Raw genomic sequence first — 5,806 nt, 5'->3', positions numbered from 1 at the left:
AGCAGGCAGAGGGTTCCTGCCCCAAAATGCCTAAAATAGAAAGATACAAGTGAGTAGAAAATGTACTCAGGGTGAATCTGCCCATTCTAACATCCTCTCCATCCTCTAGCATGAGTGGAGCAGGAACAGCACGTTGAGACTACAGCAGTGCATAGGTTTTGAAAGAGTGAATCAAACACTTGGCTGAGCTTTTACTAACCTTGGCTGGCCTTTTTTTTTCTATTAAAAGTGACAAGGCTCTAAGCAAGCAGAGGCTGTTGTCTGACGTAATCAAACCACATGAATATCGGTGGGAAAAAATAAAACTGCCCAGAAATGCCACTCACACTTCAAAAGGCTGTGAACACTGTATCATTATGATGCAGGGGGGGAAGGACAGCTTAGTTCTCTCTTTAAATTGGCATATCCAAAATGGCAAAGGTGCAGACATCTTTAGATTTCAAGAAGGTGTTTCTTGTTTAAAATTCCTGGTGATCTGCAGGCCACAAACTTGGTATTTTAAAAGAACTGTGACTTAGCTCTAAAACAGGATCCAGAGAGCATAAGCCTCTTGCAGCTGTAATTTCTAGTGGCTGAAGTGCATTCAGAGAAAGTTAAAATCAGACTGGTTTGTAATAGCATTTGTAGGAAACTCGTGAAAGCACCACTGGGTTTCTATCTGCTCATAAAATGCAAAATCAGTGCCCCACAGAGCTGTAACTGAATGACTTGAGATGCCTAGTTTGGCAAAATGTTACCTGAATTATGATAAAGTGATTCTCCCCTCCCCCCAGCATTTCCTGAAATCCATGAAAAGATGACTTAGAAAACCAGCTGAACCAAATCACTTCAAAGAAAGCAGAGTCTTTCACAGAAATGTACTCTATCAGCACAGATCTACAGTGCTTACAGTAACTGTAAGCAGTAAATGAAGTCATCTTTAGAGTCTGGAAGACAAAGGGCTCTCCCCCCACTGTAATTCACATTCCTGCTAAAGCCACTATTAGGAAACATCAAGTATGTGTTATAGAGTGTTCCTTACAGAATAATTTGTTTAGTGTCATCATGTAATTGCTGATCGTTTACACAATCAGATCTCACATTGTTGATGTTTCTTTGGAATAAGTAGTTCTCCTCAAACATGACTAAGGGTCACTCGCAGTACTTTGGACATGGTGAGGAAGGGAGACAGAACACACAGGCAGCATCGTGTGACCCTTTACTCTGCTGCTTCCTTAAAAGTATTCTTGGGATCAGTCCTGCTAACCAGTCTCCCATTCCTTTATCAGCCGTCCCTGGCTGAGATTAGCAAACAGCATTTCTGCTTAATTCTAAATTTGGAATTAGTTGCCAAATCATGCATTTTCTCCCAGCTGCAAGATTATAATTTGGGGAATTAGAGAACGCTGTGCTACGGAGCAGACACCAGTGCACAGGAAAGCAACTGCCTGAATGTGAATAGCTTTAGGATGTTAAATTGGAGGACAAAAAAAAAAAAAAAAAGTCTTTGTAGGGTGAAGGCTGCCAAACTGGTTTGCTGTCAGCAGAAATTGTTATCCCTTTCCCAGTCCTCTTTCCCCAGCCTCACACTGTAGTATCTTTTAACCCTCCAGGGCCCAAACTAATGACTCTTTGCCTTGCTATATAAATGCGTCCACATGACTGCATTAGTGTTAGAACAAGCACAATGTAGCTTAGAAGGTTCTACACTACCTGAGAAAAACCAGTAAAACTAGACCTAGATATGGTGTGGAGCTACCTACTGAATGGCATGGAATGAAAGCATGGGGATTGAGCCCATTTAATTTTCTTTCTGGCAGAACCAAACCTACTTTCTCTCTTCCTTTTATTGCTTTAGAGTAAATTTAGGAGAAATTATCCATACCCTCCCACATGAAGTCCCAAATCCCTTCATTTTATCTTTAATATGAAATGCAAACATGGGATAGCTCAGGAAAAAAAATATAATCAAAACTATAAATAAGGACAGAAGAAGGCCAGAACTGTACAAAAAGTCTCTTAAGGAAGAGACAAATTGGCTTAGATTTTTTAATTACATATCCTTTCACTTGCCTCATTCTTCTTCACCTTCCTTTCCTTCTCTCTCCCCAGCACACAATACAGTGGCCAGGCAGATCCTCTTTCTAGCTCCGTATCAACTGGGAAATCCTAACCAGAGTATGTGTTCACAGGGCCACTCTGACTTGCTCTCTCCAAGAGCTATTGAAAGGCTCTCTAAAATGTCTGCTTACCTGTGTACACTGATTTAAGGACTCTGTCACATATAAGGGGCATCGTAGGAGGCTCCTGAAGATTTCTGTAGTAATTCCAGCTGTCAAGTCTCTCATCCTCTGTTTAATAAAGTACCAGCAAGGTCAAACAGGGAACTCGCTGCATTCTGCACCTAAAGCAGTGGAAATGCATAACAGTGCAGTGATTTTAATCCTCCCTGTTAAATAGTATACGGAGAGTGGTGCTTCCAGTCCCTGCCTCCCCCTTGCTCAGCTCTTTCCTCCAACCTCTCCACTCCTGGCTGTGGCTGGAAAGTGAAGTAAACAGACAAACTAGCAAAAGACTACAGAAGAATTTGAGCCGAGCTCCAGAGCAGAGCAAAGCCACATTTTCTGAAGAGACTGCAATATTTATAGTTAGTGGGGAAGGGACAGCTTTAAAATATTAACATTTGCAGCATGTCTGTGTCACCCACGAGGACCCAGGGGCTTTCTGTCCCACAGAGAGCAGCAGAGTGGGAACTGTACAGCAGGGTCCTGCTGGGTCACCACCCAACCCTGCTCCAATGCAATGCTCCTGTGACCACAGGCAGCAAGACTAAGGCTTTCTCACTTTCTGAAGACTGAAACACACATTTGCTTTCAGGGTAGGTTAATTTACATACCATGCTGCAGCTGTAAAACACTTGCTAACAAATAGAGCAAATTAATAGAACTGTAGGTATTCAGGGAACCCTCTTTAATTTAGCCATGAAGTGTTTTTGAATACTCAGTAGGAGCCTCCTGAATGACAAGCATAACTTTACCCACTGTGAAGCTGTGGTCACACTAATTCTGTTATGATTGAAGTCATTTACAAGAAGTGAGGCTTCAGCTGCAGTCAGCACTGATGCTATTTTGAACAGTTAAGAAAAAAGTGTCCCCTAGGGCAACCCGCTGACCGTATCTAGCCATCAATACTCTGCATCCAGCTTTGTGCTTAATCCTCTATTGAACAGCGTATCCACCTCCTGTACCTCCTACTTCAGCTCCAGTGTCAGCCTCTTCTGTTGGGCTGGGCTGTCATTCAGTCCCTGTCTCTCCTTCCACCCCTCAGTTCATGGTGCTGACAGCAATATGAGCAATGCATTTATTCATTAATTCCAGCTTTGAGACAAGGGCTGTGTAACTCATACTCTCCATTGCTTCCTGTGCAGTCAAAGTGTAAGCTGACTGCATGCACGGTAGGTTTCCAGGATGTTTCTCCCAATTGCAAAGTGCTGTTCAAGACTTTTCATTGCCACTGACTTGTCTGTTGTTATACTTCTGCCTGATACTCAGATCCCAACACTGTATCTGACTTTTTTCCTCCACAGCTGTTTCCCAGCACAGCAGCCAAATGTGTTTGGGTCCAGTTTGCTCTTTGTGTCACCAAGGAATAACAGAAACACAGGCCAGCCAGGAGTCTAAAGAGGAGTCCAGCTTCTCCCTCCTGTCCCAGCATGTAAGCACTACTCAAGTGTGGCAAAGCAGCAAAGGCATGTGAGTCGAGGGTATAAACTCCTGACTGACAGACGGGCGAGCGAGCCACGTGCCAGAAGTATTTGCCCTCTGCCTGGACCTCAGTGACATGGTTATTGAAGACAAGAATAACAGAGATGACGCTTGTGCATAGCACAGCAATTACCCTATAGTCTTCAGCTATGAGAAGAGCAGATACTGTGAGGATGGAATAGCAGCCAAGCAGAAAAGGCAAAGAACCAACCGTGCCACTAGCCACATTGGTTCTGCTTCCTTCATTCTCCTCCTCTTGATAAAGTGAGCAAGGCAAAGTAGGATCACCTTTCTGTTGTCATTTTAACCTCAGTTATAGGTATATTTTTGTAGCTCCCAGCCATGCAGAAGAATGGTAAATCCAGTCACCTCTCTTGAAGAGTTCTCTCTCCTGTGAAGCACTGCTGCCTGGCCTGCTGCTGGAGAGCACAAAGGCCCATTTTAGCTAACAATGGGTTTGGGAGTTATTTTTGTTCTCTGCTGCTAACTGAAATAAAACAACTCTGAGGATTTGCTAAATTTTTGCTGAGTAAGATGCACTGGCTGCTGTGCTGTGCTTGTGGGTATGCATAATCCCTCCAGACATGGCTGTGGAAGTTCTGACTGACTGGTAAAAAAGGGAAACTTTCTTTACATGACTAATATGATTTTAATCAGAAGCTTGCACGCTTATCTATTGCCAAACACTTCTACCTTCTTGCATAGAAATACTTACTAAGTGCCTCTTTTTGTCAAGATAATGAATTCCTTTTATTTCTATTTTTTTAATGACAGGAATGAGTTATATGGTTTAATCTTAACAGTATCCTTGTTTACACAGGATTCTGAACTCTACAGCCTGTAGTTGTCTCTACTGAATACAGTGGGCCAGAACACGCTCGGGTGCACAGTCAGATATTCCATGGGCAGAAGCAGTGGTGCTGGGATGTGTGGGAGGACAGTCTGACCCAGACAGGGCCATCTGTGTGCCCACAGTCTCCCATGGGCTCAGGAGACATACACAGTGGTGCGAGTGCAGTGGAACTTGGGGGTGACATCCAGTGATCATGGGTGGGACATTAGTTCCACAAAGCCCCTTTACTTATACTTTACACCATCTTTCCATGCCATAACGATCTGAAGGCTAGAGGATACTAATATATTTATCTAGTTTGACTTTCTGCATATCAAAAAGGCCTCAAAAGAGTCACCAGGAGTTTTCTGCAGTGCAGAAATAATTCCTGCAGAATGCATAGTTCTGCCTGCTGCATAAGTGACCATTATGAAAGCTAGTTATATGTAGTTAAGCCTAGTAATGTTTGTAGGCAGATATCCAATTTCAGATGAAGGATGAATGAACTAAAGAATTTTTTGTGTTCTTCCACCAGTTAACACATTGGCTGCATTACAATGCAACTTATCTTTTCTGATCATCAGCTATCTGGCCAGTCACAGTTCTCTTTCCATTTGGGATTACAATAGCAGCACGGAATGACTGCAGGTGGAAAGGGAAAGTTTATCAGCAGGATAGTTTCCTTTCACTATAGGAGATGGTGGGACATTTTTCCTCCTTACCTGACCAAAGAGGACTGGGCACAAGGTTGGTATCTTTCATGTAAGGTGAGCTAGTCACCACCCAGGACTTACTGAGGTTGGTGACAAGAGAGGAAAGAGCAAAGTCTTGATCATCCATCCTAGTCAAGCGCACTAGGAAAGCAGAGGAGTCTAAAGGTGTTATAAATCAAGTTCCTTCCTCTCTCAGGCAGTTGAAATAGAGATAGTGAAGAAACTAACTGCTCTACTAAAATGAGATGTGCAGGCCACACAGACAAAAGACCTGGAAGATGCACCTAGCTGGATAGGGAAGTAAGATAAGTAGCTTAGGCCTTTACTGAGATTCCTGTGAAATCTCTTGAAACTTCTGTGCTCTCTTTTAGTTGCTTTTCATAGTAGAAATGGAATTCCTGGCTCTGTTAAAAAAAGCAAAAACTATCTGGCCTTGACTTTATCTACCACTAACTAGCATCTTGATACTCCACTGAGGACTTTGAGTAGCAGAAGAGAGATTAGTGGTTTCAATAGTC

This window comes from Merops nubicus, unplaced genomic scaffold (genome assembly GCF_000691845.1).
Source record: "Merops nubicus isolate BGI_N331 unplaced genomic scaffold, ASM69184v1 scaffold24131, whole genome shotgun sequence".
Taxonomy (NCBI): Eukaryota; Metazoa; Chordata; class Aves; order Coraciiformes; family Meropidae; genus Merops; species Merops nubicus.
Note: the sequence above shows the minus strand (reverse complement) of the source record.